The sequence below is a fragment of the Pelodiscus sinensis genome, chromosome 32 (genome assembly GCF_049634645.1).
Source record: "Pelodiscus sinensis isolate JC-2024 chromosome 32, ASM4963464v1, whole genome shotgun sequence".
NCBI lineage: Eukaryota > Metazoa > Chordata > Testudines > Trionychidae > Pelodiscus > Pelodiscus sinensis.
This window is the reverse complement of record NC_134742.1, coordinates 3182408-3204960: the sequence shown is the minus strand read 5'-3', so window position 1 is coordinate 3204960 and position 22553 is coordinate 3182408. Positions and strand designations below refer to the sequence as shown.

At 47.8% G+C, this 22553-nt stretch overlaps 1 protein-coding gene across 6 annotated transcripts in view; it reads right to left on the bottom strand.

Annotated features, from left to right (window-relative positions):
- The window catches only part of LOC102447807 (C-type lectin domain family 2 member B-like), a 48862-nt gene extending 34312 nt beyond the window's left edge, over window positions 1–14550 (bottom strand). For 2 of the 6 annotated variants that reach the window (XM_075913772.1, XM_075913773.1), the window contains exon 1: window positions 888–1326. The gene's annotated coding sequence lies outside the window, so the exon portion shown is untranslated. Of the gene's footprint in view, window positions 1–887; window positions 1363–12220; window positions 12791–13839 lie in introns of those variants that run through there. The other 4 variants (XM_075913775.1, XM_075913774.1, XM_075913776.1 and 1 more) reach the window with 4 other exon arrangements.
- Between the last annotated feature and the right edge of the window lie 8003 nt (window positions 14551–22553).

Below are 22553 nucleotides of genomic sequence, written 5' to 3'. Positions count from 1 at the left end.
TTGTGCAACAAGGTTTGCAGGGACATCAAAATATCATGTGCGCTATATTTCAAAATAGCAGACGAGTTTAAAAAATGTGGGGCAGACATTTTGGGATATCCTGAAAAAACTTTTATGTGCAGTCATACCTCTAGGCTGCAATAGAGATCAGGATGTTTCTAAATCCCCATGTGCCAGGAAAGTCTCACTCCCTATTGCCAGCTCTGATTTTAGGAAAGGTGTTTTCCGGAGCCCAGCTCCTTAGGGCAAACAGGTAGGGGAGACTCTCCCTTAAAATGCTCCCAAGTTTTATGGGCTCAGCCTCTAGTTCAGCCTCTCTCCGCGGGGGGAGAGATTAAGGTTTAGGTGCCTGGCTCCGGTGCTGATCGGAGCTAGGCGGTTCAGTGGCTCAGCCAGACCGGGGCGGGAGGAGGCTGCAGCCAGAGGGGTGGGCAGGGAGCTCTGAGATCCTCCGCCGGGCCCGGGCAGAACTGCAGCCCCCCGGAGGGCATGTCTGCTCAAGTGAAACTTCTCCCAGTCCGGAGAGGGGGTTGCGCTGAGAAAACCGCCGGCGCGACACCGCCACGTGGCTCGCTTTGCTGGGGCAGCCCCCGGGCAGCAATCGCCGCTCGCCCAGGCCCGGTTCGGAGCGGCCCCACCCCGCCGCGGGCTCCCCTCCCTTCTGCCGCCCCCCCCAAGCGGAGCTCGGCTCCCGTCAGCTCGGTCCCAGCCCCGGGGAGAAGCAAATCCCCCCATTATCCTGGGGCCCGCAGATGGGGCGAGTCCTCTACCCCAAGCAGCCCCCCCCCCCCCCGCGCTGCACGTCTTCCAGCCCCTAGTCCCCAATAGCTCCCTATAGCCCAGAGCGGCTCCCCTTGCCCCCCCAACCCGGATCCCCACGCGCTCACCAGCCGCTCGGCAGCGCGGAGCGGGACTCCGGATCCGGCCCGGGCCGGGCCCGAGCGCCACGTGTACGGAGCGGGGCGGCCGCTGGGGCCGCCCCGCTCCGGGTCTTCCCCCGCTGCGCCGGGCCCTGACTCGCATCTCCCGCGGGGGCCGCTGCCGCTAGGCCGGGTCCCCGCTTTGCAGTTCCCCCAGGGCTTGGAGGCAGCAGTGCCCGTTACACCCCCCCCCCCCGTTGAGTCTACTGCCCCACAGGCACCCTGGGTGTAGCCCGCGGGGCTGTAAGCGCCCAGCCGCAGCCACAGCAGCTCCTTTGTGAGTGTCACATGCTATGCTCACCAGCAGGGCCGCCCTTAGGCTTTATGGTGCCCCAGGCAGGATTATTAAACTGCTGCCCCACTGCCTGACTTGCTCTTCCACCCCTAGTCCCGCCCCTTCTCTTCCCAGAGACCCCAGCAGCCAGCCAATCTCCTCCCTCAGAGTGTGCATGCGGCTCTCTCTAGGACCCAGCCCTGCTGTTACATGTGCAACCCTGCCACGTGTAGGCCTGGCAGCAATCCAGGCCACGTTCAATAGCTGGGCTATGTCTATGCTGGTGGGTTATTGCACAAAAATGGCTGTTCTTCTGGAAAGCGTCCACACTCTCTTGCACAAGAAGATGTACAGGCTGGCATGGTGAGAGAAGGCTTCTTGCACAATAGCTGTGCTCCTTTTTAACAGGTGGAAGCCCTCTTGCACAGGGGCTCTTGCGGAAGAGGGCAGTGTGGATGCTCATCAGATCTTTCTTGCACAAGAGAGCATACACACGGCCATGGATGCTCTTGCACAAAAGCATAGCTCGCACATGACAGTGTGGACATTTTCTTGCGCAAGAGTTCTTGCATGAGAACCCTTGCACAAGATGTTCTTGCGCAAGAACTGCCAGTGTAGACATAGGCTAGGGTCCATCTCATACAGAACTGGCTTGAGCCACCACCCAGTAGCCTGGGAAATTCACACAGCCCTTGGGCACCTCTGAAAGGCGATGCTTCCCCACTTGCAAGCATAGAGTCTGGGTGAAGAAAATAAACTTTTAATGAAAGAGAGAGAAATCACATGGCATTATCTTGGGAAAATACCACAACAGAGTTCACTTACCCAAACTTTCTCCATACCCCACTTCAGATGCCCCACTTACAGCTCTGTCCAGTCAGAGCAGACCCTGACATCATCCAGATGACTCCTCTCCTTTAGCCTGAGGCTAGGCCACCTGTGTGCTACGCGACGTCTACACTGGCAGCTTCTTGCACAAGAACTCTTTTGTGGAAGAGTTCTTGTGCAAACTCTTCCACAAGAGTGTCTACACTGCCATGTGCTTTTGCAGAAGAGCATCCATGGCAGTGTAGATGCTCTCTTGCATAAGAAAGCTCTGATGGCCATTTTAACTATACGGGCTTCTTGCGCAAGAAATTCATGTTGCCTGTTTACACTGGCCTCTTCTGGAAGAGTTCTTGCACAAGAGAGATTATTCCTCATGAGGAGAGGAATAACTCTTCCAGAAGAAGCCCCGTTTTCCAACGCTGTACTGTAAATTTACTTGTGGAAGAACACTCGTGCAGTGTAGACAGCCAGCAAGTTTTTGCGGAAGAACAGCTGTTCTTGCGCAAAAAGCTGCCAGTATAGACATAGCCCTGTAGTCTGCTAGCTGCTCCCACCAGCCGGTCATTCCTGCCAGCTGCTCCACTGGCTGCAATGGGTCTGGCTCCCGGCCAAACCTGTGATTTCAACTCTTTAGCCATCACCTAGGCTGGCAAAGATTCCAGCTTCCACTGGACTAGCAAAAAGACTCCTTGTGGAGTCTGCTTTAGGTCTGTCCTTAAAGCAGAGGGCAAGGGGCAGGTTGAGCCAGTCTTACAGCTCCCCCCCCCCCCCCCGGAGGCATGAAGCAGGTTGACACAGCCCTCAAGCCCTTTCCACCCTAACTCAGTTCACTCAATTCTGGGGGGGGGGGGAGGCTTGTTCTTCTGAGACCTCTTACAATGATGGTGTCTCTCCTGGAAGCACTGGTGGCATTTTACAGTTCCCACATTTAGGGGTAGCATGATCTGCGACCCCTACAACTGCCCCAAATTAGTTGCAGTATGGTTAACGGTTAATCATCTTGCAGAGCTAAACAATTGGAATGAGCATCTCCATCCCCCAGGGCAGTTCTCCTTTTAGCTGGCTGATAGCAAGCAGTAGTTCAGCCCCTGCTTATACATGCTCCACTGCTTCCCGTCCATCCAGGCAGAGTGGTGCCCCAGAAATACTGGTTCCTTAGGCAACTGCCTATTCTGTGTATGCCTAAGGACAGCCTTGCTCACCAGCCCATGTCTGGGGGGTACACGGGCCTGGATCCCTCCCTCCCCCCAGGGCCAGAGGCCGCACCTGCCCTGGCCTCTCCTTTCCTCTCCTCCCCCCCAACACCTCCCAGCATTCAGCCCTGGCCTCTTATCTGTCCCCCACATCTGCAGAAGCCACACTATCCAGCTCCCTCCTCCCAGCCGGTGGGGGGGCACTCCAAGGCCTCCCCAGACCCCATGCAAAAGCTTATCAGGTAGTCAAGAAGAGTATGGCCTCCTTTCTCCTCCCTTGCTGCCTCTCAGAGGGTGGGATGCTGGGAGAAGCCAGCTGGTTCTCCCCCAGCATAGTCTCCACAGTGCTACCTGCCCCCCCTCCTGGCTGCCTCAGAATTTAGGGTTGCCAAATGGTTTAACCAAAAATACCGAACACCCCCCGCCCCCCAAAGAAAAAATTTTCCCACCAGGAAAAAAATTCTGTTGAGGAAAAAAAAAAGGGGGGGAGGGGGGGAGACCTGGAGAGTTATTTAAAAAAAAAAAAAAAAGCATGGCCCCTTTAAGAAATGCTTTTGAGGATTTTTGGCCCTAACAGGCTGCTGGCAGCCATCTGCCATCTTGTCTTCCTGCTCAAGGCCAGACAGCTCCCCTGTGGAACCAGGTAAGCACTCAAGATTATCATATCCTAGTTGGCAAAAAACAGAAGATACTGGACATTTCAGGTGTCTGGTATTTTCTGAATTTTTTTTTTAAACCGGACAGGAGGGCTATGTCTAGACTGGCATGAATTTCCGCAAATGCTTTTAACAGAAAAGCTTTTCCGTTAAAAGCATTTGCAGAAAAGAGCATCTAGATTGGCATGGATGCTTTTGCGCAAAAGCATCCGTGGCCAATCTAGACGTGCTTTTGCGCAAAAAAGCTCCGATCGCCATTTTCGCGATCGGGGCTTTTTTGCACAAAACAAATCTGAGCTGTCTACACTGGCCCTTCTGCGCAAAAGCTTTTGCGCAAAAGGACTTTTGCCCAAACGAGAGCAGCACAGTATTTCCGCAAGAAGCACTGATTTCTTACATTAGAACGTCAGTGTTCTTGCAGAAATTCAAGCGGCCAGTGTAGCCAGCTGGCAAGCTTTTACGGAAAAACTTGCCAGTTTAGACACAGCCGAGGTGAAAATATCAGACTGTCCGGGTCAATACTGGACACTTGTCAACCCTACCTCAGAGGAGGCTGCTGCAAAGCAGCCCCTGTCCACAGCCAGCCCTGTCTGCCACAAACAGGAGCTGTTGGACTCCGCACTATGCAGAACTGAGCATTCCCAGTTTGTGCTGGTTGCTGTGCTTCTGCATTTTAAATGTAGTAAGAGCCAGGTCCATATAGCCCAGTGTCTTCTACTCCAATGGTGACCAGTGCCAGGTGCCCCAGAGGGAGTGAACAAAACAGGGAATCATCACATGATCCCTCCCCTGTCACCCATTCCCAGCCCCTGACAACAGAGGCCAGGGCCACCATCCCTGCCCAATAGCCATTGATGGACCTAACCTCCATGAATGTATCTAGCTCAGGGTAGGCAATAAGTTATTGGCAGGGGCCTCTTCAAAAATGTGGGGCATGGGCACCTAGGAGGAAGGAGAGAGTAGGCAGGCAAAGGCATTCCACCACTCCCAGATAATCATGGTCTGGGGGTGGGGAACCTGGAAGTATCCTGGCTGTGCCCCTTCTGATGTGGCCCAGGGCCATTTCAAAAATTTCTGAAGTTTCCCCCGCCCTGGCCATGCCCTGTGAGGAGCATGTGGCACTTAGAAGCCTGGTGGTCCCAGCAGGGCGGAAGAAGACTTTGTGCACTCTCCCACCCCCAAGCCAATCAGGGTCTGAAGAGCTCACAAAGTCTCCCTGCCAGGAGAGCATGGCACTTCTAAGTGCCACATTTTCCTCACAGAGCATGGCCAGGGTGGGGAAAACTTCACACACTCCTCTGCCCCCCGATCCTGATTGGCCTGGGGGCAGGGGAGTGCACAAAGCCTACTCCAGGACTGTCAGGAGCACCTGGTGCTTCCAAGCACTGCATATTCTTGGCAAGGTGGAGCAAACTTTGCAGGCTTCCCTCACCCCCAGGTCCTAATTGGCCTGAGGGTAGCAGAGACCCTTTTGCCCACCCCTAATCTAGCTCTTTCTTGCACCCTGTTAAATTCCTAGTCTTCACAACATTCTCTGGCAAGGAGTTCCACAGGTTGACCTTTTGCCTGAAGGGGAAAAAGACTGCAGCACAGGCTGGCAAGGGGTTCCCTGAGAGTGGGGCCAAGAGTTCATTGGCTCCAGCCCTGGGCACCATCAAATAGTCATGTACCCACTAAAACGTGATGCATAGTTGCATTATTATTCAGTTACATGATATCTAACATCCCTAATTATTGCACATGCCTCAAAAGACATAGTGCTTGCTCTCCAGCTTGCCTGCCAAGGGATGAGGAGGGTCCATTTCTGTTATGCAGCTATTTAAAGAGACAAGTTAAGAATTTGTCATTTCACCTCCAGAGATCTGTGAGCCCAAGTGTTGAACAGTGGTGATAAGAGTTTATAATGTGTCCTAATCAAGACAGAAAAAGACAGAAAGACTGAATTAGCTGAAAGAAAAAAGATCTATTGCTATAAAGCCAAGGACTGAGTGAAAATCAGGTCTAGTTTACAAAGGAGAATAGAGTGAGATGTTAATGGGCCAAAATTCATGTGCCAATTTTAAGCCTCACTTGTGGCTATGGCTCAGATTTTCAGAGGTGGCTAGTGAATCTGGGTGCCCAACTCAAGATACCTTAAAAGGATCTTACCTTAAAGGAGTCTGATTTTCAAAGGATGCCTGGGGTGCCTAGTACTTTGTGGAGAAAACAGGCTGCTTTTAGAGGTTTCCATTCAGTTCATTTTCAAACTTCTGAATATTTTGGCCTATAGTTATTCTTAGTAATTTCCAACTGTGAACCATGTACACTGCTCATGATAGTATCTACAGCTCTAGTCAACAACAATAAAGAGCCATTTCCAAAAGGTCATAACGGTAACTAGCAAAGCAGGATCCAAGCTCTAAAAACAATCACTGTAATCATCCATTATATATTTGAAGAGTGAGTTTGTGGATTTCTTTGTGCAAAATAAAGTCATACTTCCCAATTACCTACATATACCAAATTTTGTGTAAACAATCCTGACACTTAAATTAGCTGAATGCACTACTTATCACTGGAATATGCTGGGTGAATGGTGTAAATCATTTCTTACAGTGGTCCACAGATTGAGCTTTTTTTACTTACTGGCTCTGCAGCCAGGAGCCTCGTGGCTCCCATTGGTTGTGGTTCACCATTTACAGCCAAGGGGAGCTGCAGGAAACAAACCCGGTATCAGCTCTCTCAGAGGGGGTCCACAGACCACTTTTGAGATACAATAGTTTAAATAATTATTTTTGGTTTTCCACATGAAAAAAAAGTAATGACAGATTATTAGAGTCCATAAAAATGTGCTAACAAAATTAAAAGTCAAATTGCCTATTCAACTGTCATTTTAGTGCACATAAAATTTGAATTTTATGATTTGTAACAGGAAAAAAGTGTTATGGAAAGAGTAACGGAAGCTTCTTATTTACTATGTATAACACTATTAAATAAAATGAATAATGTAGGTTTTTAACTTCAAACCACTTAAAAACTGTTTTACTTCCCTTTTGAAAGCTCATTAATAAAAACATACATATATTTAATTTCTTGAACTTTCTTTTAAGTGTAATGTAAGCAAAATCACTTTGTTCTGTCAGCAATAGGCTTCACCTGCTAGTTGCTTATATATGCCAGGATTTTTTTTTTTTTAAGATAGCTCTGTATCTAACAGCTCTCACTTTGGGACCTAAAAAAGATCCCATTTCACTCTCTCTCTTGTGCATGTACACACAGCTTTAAGGCAGTGGTCACCAACCAGTAACTTAGGATCTACCGGTAGATCTTGGAGCCCCTCATGTGATCTTGACTGGTTTGACCAGAGGCTATCAAGTGCCAGCAGTTCAGCTGCCATCTCCTGCCCTTTGCCTTAGAGATTGCTTTCACCCCCAGGAGCCTCCCTCTTACTGTGCAGAACAGGAGAGGAAGAGGAGGGGGCACTGATGTCAAGGTGCTGTCTCTCCCACCCTGTATTCAGTCTCCACAGAACAGATGGCAGGGCTGGGGGGGGGGGGGGGGGGGAGTTTGCTGGATGCTTTTTTGGGAGTGGTGCAAGGCCAGGGCAGGGGTGAGCCACCTGAGGTAAACAGTGTCTAGCTGGAGCCAGCTACAAACCCCTGTCTCCGTCATGTACCCCCTCCTGCACCCCAAGCCTCTACCCTAGCCCTGAGCTCCCTGAACCCAAACTCCCTTACAGAGCCTGTATCCTGAACCCCCTCCTGCACCTCGACTCCCTGCCTCAGGCTCGGCTCAGAGATCCAGCCTCCCGCTGCTCCCATTCGCTGGAAGAAAGCCTCCAGGAAGGATTCCCAGGGGAAGGAAAATGGCAGCACACAAAACCATTTTTGGTTCCACTTGTCTCCCTCATGAGCAATAGGTAGCTGACCCCTGCCATAAGTCATTTTCTACTTCAGGTGTTATTTTCTTAACCACGTGCACCCTGATTGAACTAGCTTGGATGCAACACTCCCATCTCTGTACCCCTTCCATCTAGTTCTCTCTCTTTCCCTTCATGCATCTCACAAAGTGAGTTACACCTCAGGAAAGCTTATGCTTTAAGGTGCCACTCAATTCCATGTTGTTTTTTTCCCCATGAGATACCACTCAACTTTGCTCCTCAGACATAACAGAATATTCTTTCCCAAGGACAAAGCATGTCTGTACAGAGAGCACGGCCAAGATGGCTCAGCCTCAAGGCACCAAAGCAGAATTTGGTAACCTCTGACTGGTGAGCCAAATAAGACTATTCTGAAGCCACAACTCAGCTTTCCCAGCATTCCCCACAGCAGGAAGCCAATGCTGGCAATACAGTTTATGCACCCCTCCTAACATCCAAGATTTTAGTGCCAGCGCCAGCCTTCTACAGGCAGGGGCAGAAAGCCTTGAGTCTCCCCGTAGGATCCTGCATATGGGAAAAAGCGGAGTCTAAAATATCTCAGTGCACTGCCGTTTTCCTTCCCCTGACTGGGGGACCAGTCTTGCAGTGCTGTACTTCCTGGAGGCTTCTCCTTTGCTCCCAATCCACCAAACGGTAGCAGGTAAAAGCCTTGCAGACTTCATGAAGACTACTAGGGACTTCACAATTGTGACTGATTTTACATGGGAGGCGCCCAGTTCCTATGATGGCCGCCAAACCTTCCTTTTCAAAATCTCACCATTAAAAAAAATGACACTGTTGAGACTTCCACCTACTCTAATGCACCAACTTCAAGACAATCCAAGTCAGCCAACCAGGCCCCAAACCTTGAACACAAAGATGGGACAGACTCACTGGGAAGCCCAGGAGGGGCTCAGCTATCAATTTAACATAGAAAGTGCCCAAGTAACACTGTGAGAAGCATCACTGTAGAACACTAAGTAAAACAGTTTATATCCTTCTAGGGAGAGGAACAGAGAAAGGAAAATAGCCTGATTTATATAAAGGATGGGCAGCAACACATAACATAAGAACGGCCGTACTGGGTCAGACCAAAGGTCCATCTAGCCCAGTATCCTGTCTGCAGACAGTGGCCAGCACCAGGTGCCCCAAAAAGGGTGGACCAAAGACAATGATCAAGCAATTTGTCTCCTGCCATCCCTCTCCAGCCTCTGACAAACAGAGGCCAGGGACACCAATTTTATCCCCTGGCTAATAGCCTTTTATGGACCTAACCTCTATGAAATTATCTAGCTTCTCTTTAAACTCTATTATAGTCCTAGCCTTCACAGCCTCCTCTGGCAAGAAGTTCCACAGGTTGACTACACGCTGTGTGAAGAACAACTTTCTTTTATTAGTTTTAAACCTGCTACCCATTAATTTCATTTGGTGTCCTCTAGTTCTTCTATTATGGGAACTAATAAATAACTTTTCTTTATCAGCCCTCTCCACACCACTCATGATTTTATATACCTCTATCATATCCCCCCCTCAGTCTCCTCTTTTCTAAACTGAAAAGTCCCAATCGCTTTAACCTCTCCTCATATGGGACCCGTTCCAAACCCCTGATCATTTTAGTTGCCCTTTTCTGAACCCTTTCCAAAGCCAAAATATCTTTTTTGAGGTGAGGAGACTACATCTGTACACAGTATTCAAGATGTGGGCGATCCATAGTTTTATAAAGGGTCTTATTTTCTATCCCTTTCTTAATAATTCCTAGCATCCTATTTGCCTTTTTGACCGCCGCTGCACACTGTGTGGAAGTTTTCAGAGAACTGTCCACGATAATGCCAAGATCTCTATCCTGATTTGTTGCAGCCAAATTAGTCTCCATCATACTGTATGCATAGTTGGGGTTATTTTTCCCGATGTGCATTACTTTACACTTATCCACATTAAATTTCATTTGCCATTTTGTTGCCCAATCACTCAGTTTGGTGAGATATTTTTGGAGTCCCTCACAGTCTGCTTCCGTCTTGACTATCCTAAACAGTTTGGTATCATCCGCAAACTTTACCACCTCACTGCTTACCCCTTTCTCCAGATCATTTATGAATAAGTTGAAAAGGATTGGTCCCAGGACTGACCCTTGGGGGACACCACTAGTTACCCCTCTCCATTTTGAAAATTTACCATTTATTTCTACCCTTTGTTTCCTGTCTTTTAACCAGTTCTCAATCCAAGAAAGGACCTTCCCTCTTATCCTATGGCCATGTAATTTACACAAGAGCCTTTGGTGAGGGACCTTGTCAAAGGCTTTCTGAAAATCTAAGTATACTATATCTACTGGATCCCCCTTGTCCGCATGTTTGTTAAGACAGGATTTCCCTTTACAGAAACCATGTTGACTTTTGTCCAACAAATTATGTTTTTCTACATGCTTCACAATTTTATTCTTTACTACTGTTTCAACTAATTTGCCCAGTATTGAAGTTAGACTTACCGGTCTGTAATTGCCAGGATCGCCTCTAGAGCCCTTTCTAAATATTGGTGTCATGTTGGCTACCTTCCAGTCATTAGGTACGGAAGCCGATTTAAGGGATAGGTTACAAACCACAGATAATAGTTCAGCAATTTCCCATTTGAGTTCTTTTAGAACCCTTGGATGAATGCCATCCGGTCCCGGAGATTTGTTAACATTACGTTTTTCTATTTGTTCCAAAACCTCCTCTAATGACACTTCAATCAGGGACAGTTCCACAGATTCATCACCCACAAAGGACGGTGCAGATCTGGGAATCTCCCCAACGTTCTCAGCCGTGAAGACTGAAGCAAAGAAATCAGTTTGCTGATGGGTTTATCATCGTTGATTGCTCCTTTTATAGTTTGATCATCTAGGGGACCCACAGGTTTTTTAGCAGGCTTCCTGCTTCTAGTGTACTTAAACATTTTGTTATTTCTTTTTGAGTTTTTGGCTAGCTGTTCCTCAAAATCTTTTTTTGCTTTTCTTATTACATTTTTATACTTGATTTGACAGTATTCATGTTCCTTTCTATTTATCTCACTAGGTTTGGACTTCCACTTCTTAAAAGATACCTTTTTGTCCCTCTCTGCTTCTTTTACATGGTGGTTAAGCCACGGTGACTCTTTTTTAGGTCTCTTGCTATATTTTTTAATTTGGGGTATACATTTAAGTTGGGCCTCTATTATGGTGTCTTTAAAAAGTTTCCATGCAGCTTTCAGGGATTTGGCACTAGTCACTGTGCCTTTTAATTTCTGTTTAACTAACCTCCTCATTTTTGTGTAATTCCCCTTTTTGAAATTAAATGCCAGGGTGCTGGACTGCTGAGGTGTTCTTCCCACCACAGGAATGTTGAATGTTATTATATTATGGTCACTATTCCCAAGTGATCCTGTAACGGTTATCTCCTGGACCTGATTCTGCACTCCACTCAGGACTAAATCAAGAATTGCCTCTCCCCTGGGTTCCTGCACCAGCTGCTCCAAGAAGCAGTCATTTAAGCCATTGATAAATGTTATCTCCGCTTCTCTTCCTGAGGTGACATGTATCCAGTCCTACTTGAAAGTAGGAATACGAGATCCTCCGGAAAAGGGCTTTATTCCGGAGGATCGCGCCAGTCTAGATGCTTTTTTCCGGCATTTCCCCAAGCCGGAAAAAAAGCGGCGGCCATGTTTATTTAAATCCCGCGGGGGATATTTAACTCCCCCGCGGATTTCCCTATTCTGACTTACCTGCTTTGCATGACTATTCCGGAATTAGGGGCCAGTCTAGATGTAGCCAAAGGGGGTAATTAAAATCCCCCATTATTATAGAGTTCTTTATTTTGGTAGCCTCTCTAATCTCCCTCAGCATTTCAATGTCAGTATCGCTGTCCTGGTCAGGTGGCCGGTAATATATCCCTACTGCTAATTTCTTATTATTGGAGCATGGAATTACTATCCATAGCTATTCTATTGAACATGTTGATTCACATCATCTTTCACATACAGTGCCACTCCGCCACCCACCCGGCCTGCTCTATCCTTTCGATATATTTTATATCCTGGTATGATTGTGTCCCACAGATTTTCCTCATTCCACCAGGTTTCAGTGATGCCTATTATGTCAATCTCCTCCTTTAGTACGAGGTACTCTAGTTCACCCATCTTATTAGTCAGACTCCTAGCATTTGTGTAGAAGCACTTTAAAAATTTGCTACTGCTTATTTGTCTGCCCTTCCCTGACACAAAGCTTTAAAGACAGAACCACACATGACAGGTGCTCATCACACAACTGGGGCACTTGGGGAACACGGTCACAACAACCTGAACAACATCATGTGAAGTCAGAGCTTCACAACACAAAGAGCTCTAGGTAACAAACAGCACCGCCAGCACCTCCCACAGCAACACAAAACTCTGCATCAAAAACTCACAACAGTCACAGACTGAGTTCTGTATGAGGCCCTTACCTGGCCTGGCATCTGGTGAGCCTGTTCCTCAGTTTAGGGTACATTCCCCTCAGCAGTTGCACAGTAAATTCTCTTTGGTCCTTCACAGTCACTGCACCAACACGTGCCCTCCCTCTTCCAGGGCAAGCAAATCAAAATGAAACACCACGAGCTCTTCACCCGTCCTGGGCACAGTCCTCGTCCCAGCTTCTCCCCTTGGTTCCGGGGTGCACAGAGTCCATAATCCCCACTCCAGGGTCCATGTGTCACCTTCTTCCCAACATGCTTAGAAGCAAAGGGGACAAGGAGACAGTGCAGGGCCGGTGTTGTTACTTGTGGGTCCTGCTCCTGCACCTCCCCTCCTGCATTCTGCCCTCTTGCCCCATGCAGGGTCCCTGACTGGAGTGATTTTGATGGCAGGGGGAAGCCTCCCCAACAGCAGACCTTGGGGTTAACATTCCTTTGAGGAGCATGGGGCAGCTCCCCCATCTCAGAGTGATGATCTCAGGCGTTGTGCAGACTCAGGAACATGTTTCTGTGTCCCTCACTCTCAGGTTATAATTCCAAGTTTGTCTTCCCAAGGACTCAACACTTTAAGAAAAGAAGTCTGAGATCATCACATGTCTCCAGGAGCAAGGCCCTAACCAGGGCGATCATGTTTATGCCTTAATCTGGCCCTCATCAATCCTACTCAGACTCACTCCTGATCTCCCATTACTTGGGCAGATACATGGTACTAGCCAGGACAGATTCATAACTTTTCCATACCAGGCCCCCAACCCTGAAGACCTGCCACCTTGCTGGGACCCTGCTCTCACTTAGGGCAGTATGAATGCAACCGTTTGACTCCCAGTCCCAACCCCCTAAGGCTGGGAACCCCTAAACTCTAAGACCTATTGTAGCTTCACATTGTGCTCAGAAATACTCATGGGCTGTGTCTAGACTGGCCAGTTTTTCCGGAAAATCAGCCGCTTTTCCTGAAAAACTTGCCAGCTGTGTACACTGGCCGCTTGAATTTCCACAAAAGCACTGACTTCCTACTGTAAGAAATCAGTGCTTTTTGCGGAAATACTATGCTGCTCCCGTTCGGACAAAAGTCCCTTTTGCACAAAACTTTTGCGCAAAAGGGCCAGTGTAGACAGCTGAGATTTGTTTTGCGCAAAAAAGCCCAGATCGTGAAAATGGCGATCGGGGCTTTTTTGCGCAAAAGCGCGTCTAGATTGTCCACGGATGCTTTTCCACAAAAAGTGCTTTTGCGGAAAAGTGTCCGTGCCAATCTAGACGCTCTTTTCCGCAAATGCTTTTAACGGAAAACTTTTCCATTAAAAGCATTTCCAGAAAATCATGCCAATCTAGACGCAGCCATGGAGAGAGGAGCCCAAAGCCAGAGAACCTCCACCCCAAGGGGGAACCCCTCTCTCTCTACAGACAGACTCTTGGGATCAAACAGCCCTCCAGAGTTTGGGTCGGGTGCCTAAATACCACTGAGGAGTTCGGCCTTGCTCCCTTCCGGCTCCTGAGTTTTTAGGTTTCTCAGAGCATCAGAGAACAGGGGAGCTACAAAGTGACCTGGTTTGTAACCTTCCCCAGAGCAGCCAGGCCTAGATCCCCAGGGGTCATTTGGAAGGGAAACCACTCACCTGATTTACATCTGGTTCCGAGATTCCTGACCCCTCCTTCACTGTCAGACATCCCAGTCGATGATGGGAAGCTGAATCCTCCTCAGTAATCAGACAAAACCGACTGTCATTAACTGGGACAAATGGTGAGTTGATCTTGGAGCTGGACCTGAGGGGAAAGAGCAGAAAGATCCTCTAAAGAACCAACAGTAACCTAGAGAGAGCCAAGGCTGGGAACAGTTTGCTGGAGGAAGAGGTGAGTGACTGGATAATACTCATCTGATCAGTCAGTGCGCAGGGAGAGACTGTCCATAGGCCCAGGAATGTTCCTGCCAATGAAGTAACAGAACATTATTTAGCAAAGTGCAGACTGTAAAGCTGGCAGGGCCCATCACGAGCAGCTAATCTGACCTGCTGCCCATCACAGGCCACAGAACCTCCCCCACCCATCCCTGCGATCCAGTCAGACAAACTGGAAGGATTCTAGGTTTTTGGATGACACCTGGAACAAAAGGGCTGTTTGCTTCAAGGTGCTGCACATGAAGTAACTGTATTCCCAAACCAGGCTTGTCAAACTGGCGTTTGGAGGGCTGCATGTGGCCCGATCGAAATTTTTTGCAGCCCGCCAGAACATTTTATAAAAGAATGAAGTGGGGGATGCTTGGAGCACATGGCCAAGTGCCTGCTCACAGCCAGCTGGGCCTAGGGTTACCAGATAGTCTCAAAAAATATACCGGACACATTTGATTGGAAGGGAAGCAGGACTGGCCAGAAGTGGGGAGGGAGAAGCAGAGCTGGTCGGGAGAGGGGTTGGGGGCAGCTGGGGGTGTATCGGGGGGGAGGGGTGGCTGGCAGGAAGCAGAGCTGTTGCAGGGGAGGAAGTCGGGGGCAGCGGGGCTGGCTGGGGGATATTGGGACGGGGCGGCCTATGGGAGCGGGGCTGGCCGGGGGAGATCAGGGGACGGGGGCAGCAGGCAGGAAGCAGGGCTGGTCGGAGGGAGGGGGGGAGGTCAGGGGAGATCGGTGGAGGGGTGGCCGGTGGGAAGCAGAGCTGATCAGGGACGGCTGGCAGCGGGTGGGAGGGGGGGAACTGGAGCAGGGCTGGCTGAGGGAAATTGAGAGGACGAGAACTGGCCAGCAGAAAGCAGGGTTTGGGGGAGGGTGGGCCGGGCAGAGGGGGGCTAGCCTTGGGGCAGGAAGTGAATCAGCCGGTGGGAAGCAGGACTGACCCGGGCACCTGCAGATCCCAGGTTTTTGCCCGTCCTGCACATGGTCCCGGCAAAGCAAGTCCAGCTGTGGCTCCACGCGAGCTTGTCGATCGTGCACGAGCAGGGAGAGGGCTTCCCCTCTTCCCCAAACCATCACTCCCAGTGCCAATCGCACCCCGCCTCCCAACCACTCCCCTGCCCAGCTTCCATCCGGCGCCCAGCTGGAAAACAGAAAATACCAGACATTGCACAGTGTCCATAGGCCCAGGAATGTTCCTGCCAATGAAGTAACAGAACATTATTAACTGACTGTCCAGTAGAATACCAGACACCTGGCAACCCTAGCTGGGCTGCTCTGCGCACATGCTCACGGCTGGTTAGGCCCTCTGCTCTGGGCTCTCCAGCAGGAACTCACAGCAGGCCACTGTGCACACGCTACCCCAGCGCCTCAGGCAACAACATCAACTCCAGGACCCAGGTATTGGGGGGGAGAGGCTTGGGTGTGTCTGGCTTGGGGAGGGGGCATTAGATTGGGTGGGCCTGGCTCTGGGGAGCGGAGGAGGGATATTTTGTTAAAATTTTGTTTTTTATTTATTTATTCCCAAATAAAAAAATTATATAAATTTTATAATCAATAAATATATCCGTTTTTTGTAATTGCTTGAATAATATCTTTATGCAAAATCTCAAGCTTACGAAGTATCTGAAATTTTCACAGAAGCCTGTTCTATTTGATTAACCATGGTCTATACTTTTTATTTCAACAAAACAAGTTATGTATCATATGCACAATTTAAAAGTGCCTTACATTTATATTTAAATTAAAAATTATGTAAAATTAATTTACTTTTTTTTTTTTTTTAAATAAGGACAAATAAATTATAAGGACAAATTTAATAAGGACACATCAAATTATTATAATATTATAAAATATACCTAAAAGCCAGGTATCTGGTATTGGTGCCTTCTGCCTGGCACCTTAAATGTTTTGGGGGTTTTTTTGTTTGTTTGTTTTGTGCTCATCAAACATTTGGGAACCCTGGGTGGCCCTGAAAGCTATCAGTTTTTGTTGTGCGGCCCTCAGTAGGCTTTGAGTTTGACATGCCTGCCCCAAACCATGAATAGTCTGGAGAAGCACTGATTGGCAGGCTGAGCCTTACTGTCACTGTTAGTACAGTAATTCCTCATTTAACACTATAGATGCATTTCTGAAAATGTTCATGCTAAGTGAAAACGTGTTTTGCAGGATCAGTTTTCCCATTAAAAATAATGGAAAAGGTGGGGATTGCATTTCAGGTGGTGGTGGCAAAGTCAATTATTTTTGTTGGAGCTGGGTCATCAATGTCAGATTAGATATCTAGCAACACAAGATCTCTAGCAACGTGAGTCGCTGCAGTTTGTTAAAACACAAAGATAAACACGTGAGTGAGCAGAGGAGTACTGTGACCACGTCTATTCATCCACTCATGCGTATTACCACTGTTGTCACCAACTTATACCGCCGCACTAAGTAGTCTGCCACTTGATTATTTTTGTGTTATTTCAGGGACAGTTCCTCATGGGGCTTTTGTACATTTCAAAGGAGGAATGTGGAAGTGCCTATCTACTAGCCAATGGAAATTTCCTCAACTAGTCAATTAACTGCATTTTAACATCCTTAGTTTAAGTTTTTCCAGAGCTCTGTTACATTAGGAGGGGCTTGTCGCAAGGACAGGAAGAGCTCTGTAAGGGATCTGCAACCCTAGCTGTAACTTACAGGGCCTACAGCCAGCCAGCAGAGCTCACCAGCCATACAGCAGCCTTGGTCTTCTCCATTATTTATGATCTCTCTGCATGGGCTTTTCTAGATGGCACACACAGCAGAACCTCAGTTAGTAACACCAATACTGTGTTAAAGGTAAACCTCTAAAAACAGAAAGGAAGAGTTTCAAGAGAGATGGCAAAATAGGGGAACTGCTTCTGTGCTTGTTTGCTTGGAATTCAGATGGTGAAATGTAGCATGTGGCTTCTGCACTGTAAAGTGTCTAAGCTGTTAAATCCATGTTTGGCTGTCAACTTTTGAAAGAAAAACCCTAATGTTTGGTTCCAAGTTACAAAGAAGCTCTGTTCACAGGTTCCACTGCTTTAGCCTAATGCACTGACACACATCTGGGGAGCTGTACTGCCCATTTTCATCATTCTCTGACTCAAAAGCTTCAGAGGGGTACCTGTGTGGGTCTGTAACAGGAAAAATTTTAAAAACAACCAATAGTCTAGTAGCACCTTAAAGACTAACAAAACTTGCATCTGGACTTTCAACACTCCTGTCATCTGAAGAAGTGGGCTGTGCCCACAAAAGCTCATGATAGCTGCGTACATGTTAACACCACCACCTTACAAGACATGCACTTTCATCTCACCACTGTTATGGGAAATCATGTCATTTACTGGCCCGCAGACAAGGTCCTACGAACAACACTTAGATTCCAAATATCCCTTGATTGGACTACTCTAGTACCTGACCGATTCCAAAAATTACTTTCAATTATACCAGAGGTCCAGAAAATCTCTGAATTACAGGGTCAAATTCATGTTCTCCAAAATACCTATCAAACTGAGGCACATACTTTCCAAACAGTCTATAGAACATCCCTCCTGTGTACTAATTATGATGTATCATGTTATGTAACTAAGGCTATGCAGCAACCCCATTATAGAATTATTGCGGGGATATTAATGATTGTATTGCTTTTGCTTATTGTAGGATTATTTTATTGTTGTTATAGAGGATGTACTAATGGAAATAGTTTTCATGTTCATACTAATCTTGTATTACCATTACAACCAATCCATACCTGTGAGGATGTTAAAACAGACCTCTCGATGTTAAAACAGAAATACAATGTTTAATGATTATAGAGATTTGAAGTAGTTGTGCCTAGAGCACAAAAGCGGGGAGTGTGGAAGCAGGACTAAGGGAGAGGGGTTTTGGGTGGCCCTTTCAGGGTCTGTCAGTAGCAGAGCAAGAGTCTGGTTCACTGACTCCTGCTAACCCAAGAGCTAGAAGAGACGCTGCCTTCGCCTCTCTGTCTCGCTCTCCAAGATAAGAGTGGAATGCTGACCTCAGTGAGAACCTTGGAGATAAGACAGTGTCTGATGGGAACTGAGTGGGCAGGGAAGTAATTGTTTAATGTTATATGTAACAGAAAGGTATATTTATTGGTTAATTGTTTTGTATTTGAAGATCCACTTATGGATGTCTTCCCTTGCAATATTGCTTGAATAAACTGCCTCTGGCAACTTGTTGCTTAAACACAGAGTGAAGGCTTGTTATCTTCCACAATTTGTTTTGTTAGTCTCTAAGGTGTCAGTAGATCAGTGTCTCAACCTTTTCTTTTTTTATAAAGTACCTCTTTCCCAAAAATAAATAAATAATACAAGTACACACCTCCCCTCAGTACCTACCATTTTCAGGCAAACAAATTTTTTTTCTGCCATTGCAACGCATCTGTTTAAACAACTTAATTGTAGCTAGGTGGGCAATGAAATTTTGGGGGGTAAAAAGTACAAAAATAAAGCACTATAAAACAAATTCAATTTTCAGCTGTTTTGATGTACCCCCCAGACTTCTCTCAATTACCCCTGAGGGTTCTGGTATCACTGGTTGAGAAACATTGTACTATATTATTTGTTGTTGTTTTTTTTTAATTTTCTTGCAATACTGGGAGTCTCCATTGGGTGTGGGTGTGACACAGCACATCCCAGCGACTTTGCAAACCCTAGTGCAATACTGAGAGCCTCCACTGGGTGCCACTGCATCCTGCAGCTCAATCAAGTACAGGAACCAATCCATGCAACAAATCTCAGTGCCACATACCTACACCAGCGACACCATCACAGGACCTAACCAGATTAGCCACAACATCACTGGTTCATCCACATGCACAGCTACCAAGGTAATATATGCCATCATGTGCCAGCATTGGCCCTCTGCTATATACATCGGCCAAACTGGACAGTCCCTACGGAAAATAATAAACGGACACAAATCAGATATCAGGAATAGTAATATACAAAAACCTGTAGGGGAACACTTCAATCTCCCAGGACACAGTAGCACATTTAAAGGTAGCCATCCTGCAGCAAAAAAACTTCAAGACCAAACGTCAAAGAGAAACTGCTGAGCTACAGTTCATCTGCAAATTTGACACCATCAGTTTAGGATTAAACAAAGACTGTGAATGGCTGGCCAACTACAAAAGCAGTTTCTCCTTTCTTGGTGTTCACGCCTCCAGATCAGCTCCTAAAAGTGGGTCTCATCCTCCCTCATTGAATTCACCTCATTATCTCTAGCCTTATTCTTGTCTGCATATTTATATCTACCTCTGGACATTTCCACTACATGCATCTGATGAAGTGGGTCTTTGCCCATGAAAGCTTATGCTCCAATAAATCTGTTAGCCTATAAAGGTGCCACTGGACTCTTAGTCACTTTTGCAGATTTACGTAATTCCACGGACTTTGCAAACCCTATGGACCAGTGGTCCCCAACCTTTTGGGGCTGCCGGGCACCCGGGGGTGGGGCCATGCATGCACCGTGCACCTGGGGTGCAAGAATTGCTTGGGCCGGCCCTGATCACTCGGCGGGCGCACATAAATGCCCTGGCAGGCGCCATGATACCAACGGGCACCGCGTTGGGGACCACTGCTATGGACTATCGATTCTTTGCACTTGCACAGAACCTGTTCTCCACAGATCTCAAGGTGTTTTGGGTTAGCTTGCTTACAGTCATCACAGAGAGGATCAAATTAAGGTATAGACAGTACACAACACATGCCATGTTCACACAGCCAGTAGCAGCTGTAGGAACAGAATCCAGGCATGTGTGGTTTAAAGGCTACACAGCTTTCTCTCAGAGCTGGGTTTAAGATGTGTGCTCCTGGGGACCATCCTTCTTCTAGTCACATAGTGGAACAGTAACTCGCCCACCACAACATGCAGACCAGCAACAACTACAGCAGCGACTACCACTGGACATGGTCAATTATTTATTTGCTCTCCCGAGCTGGATGGGTCCTTAATCCCTTCACTTGGGCAAGAGGGAAAGGAACATACTGCTCCGTCCCATTTATCTCCTCCACATCATCCCAAGGGAAATTGTATGTCGAAGAGATTCCCCTCTCCACAGAAGTAAATGCTGAAAGGACTTAAATGGGAAATTGCAGAACTATTAACACTAGTTTGTAAGCTATCCTTTAAATCAGCTTCCGTAACTAATAACTGGAAGATAGCTAATATGACACCAATATTTAAAAAGGGCTTTGGAGGTGACCCTGACAATTACAGACCGGTAAGTCTAAAGTCAATATCAGGCAAATTAGTTGAAACAATATTAAAGAATAAAATTGTCAGGCATATAGAAGAACATAATTTGATGGGCAAAAGTCAACATGGTTTCTGCAAAGGGAAATCATGTTTTACTAATCTGCTAGAGTTCTTTGAAGGGGTTAACAAACATGCGGACAGGGGGATCCAATGGATATAGTATACTTAGATTTTCAGAAAGTCTTTGATAAGGTCCCTCATCAAAGGCTCTCATGTAAATTAAGTTGTCATAGGATAAGAGGGAAAGTCCTTTCATGGATTGAGAACTGGTTAAAAGACAGGAAACAAAGGATAGGTATAAATGGTAAAATTTCTGAATGGAGAGGGGTAACTAGTGGTGTCTCCCAAGGGTCAGTCCTAGGACCAATCCTGTTCAACTTATTCATAAGTGATCTGGAGAAGGGGGTGAGCAGTGAGGTGGCAAAGTTTGCAGATGATACTAAACTGTTCAAGATAGTCAAGACCAAAGCAGACTGTGAAGGACTTCAAAAAGATCTCACCAAACTGAGTGATTGGGCAACAAAATGGCAAATGAAATTTAATGCGGATAAGTGTAAGGTAATGCACATAGGAAAAAATAACCCCAACTATACTTACAATATGATGGGGGCTAATTTAGCTACAACTAATCAGGAAAGAGACCTTGGAGTTATAATGGATAGTTCTATGAAGATATCCATGCAGTGTGTGGAGGCAGTCAAAAAGGATGTTAGCAATTATTAAAAAAGGAATCGAAAATAAGACAAAGAGTATCTTCCTACCCCTATATAAATCTATGGTATACCCACATCTTGAATACTGTGTAAAGATGTGGTCTACTCACCTAAAAAAAGATATCTTGGCATTATAAAAGGTTCAGAAAAGGGCAACTAAAACGATGAGGGGTTTGGAATAGGTCCCATATGAGAAGAGGCTAAAAAGATTGGGACTTTTCAGTTTGGAAAAGAGGAGAAATTGAATAGATTTGATAGAGGTATATAAAATCATGATTGGTGTGGAAAGGGTGAATAAAGAAAAGTTATTATTTACTTGTTCCCATAATAGAAGAACTAGAGGACATCTAATGAAATTAATGGGTGCCAGGTTAAAACTAATAAAAGAACCTTCTTCTTCACACTGTGCAGTCAACCTGTGGAACTCCTTGCCAAAGGAGGCTGTGAAGGCTAGGACTATAACAGAGTTTAAAGAGAAGCTAGATAATTTCATCGAGGTTAGGTCCATGGAATGCTATTAGCCAGGGGATAGGAATGGTGTCCCTGGCCTCTATTTGTCAGAGGCTGGAGAGAGATGGCAGGAGACAAATCGCTTGATCATTGTCTTCAGTCCACCCGCTCAGGGCACCTGGCACTGGCCACTGTGGGCAGACAAGCTACTAGGCTGGATGGACCTTTGGTCTGACTCAGTACGGCCGTTCTTACGTTCTTGTGTATGTAATTGCAACCTCTCACCTCCTGTGTGCAACACTGAGGCGGGCTGTGAGCGCAGGAAACTACAGGAGAAACCACAGATCGCAGCAGCACCGCCATGTTTTTGCTCCCTTGGTTCCGTTCTGCTCTAGCTCACCCGGGCTCCTGTGGCTGGAGCGGCAGCCCCCGGGCAGCGCATTCGCACCCGCCCGCCCGGACCCAGCTCGGAGCGGCGCCCAGCCCGCCCCAGGGGGAGCAAAGGGCGCCCCGCCCCCCAATACAGCCACAGCCCCCGGGCGCTGTGTGTGTCGCCCCCTCCCTCACCCCCTGCCCGTGGGGCTGCCCCCCAGGCCACGCCCGCCCCAAGCGGACTCCGCTCCCGGCAGCTCGGGCCCGGCCCCGGGGAGAAGCAAATCCCCCCCCCCCGCCATTATCCTGGGGTCCGCGTGATCCCCGACATGGGGTGACTCCCCCTCCCCGCGCGTCTCCCAGCCCCTCCCCTGCCCCCCAGAGCGCCCCGCAGCCCGGCTCTGAGCGCGGCGAGTCCCGCCCCCTCCTGCCCCCCAACCCGGGTCCCCAGCGCTCACCAGCGCGGAGCGGACCCTGGAGCCAGCCTGCGCCCCAGTGTCGCTGCAGCTCTTGGGTTGGGGAGCTTCTGGGGGAGGGGTGGAGCCGCTGCTGCCTTTCAGCAAGGGGCGGGACTCGCTCGTTTCTGCTCGGGTTCCCAGACCCGCCTCGCCAGACAGGGACCCGGCC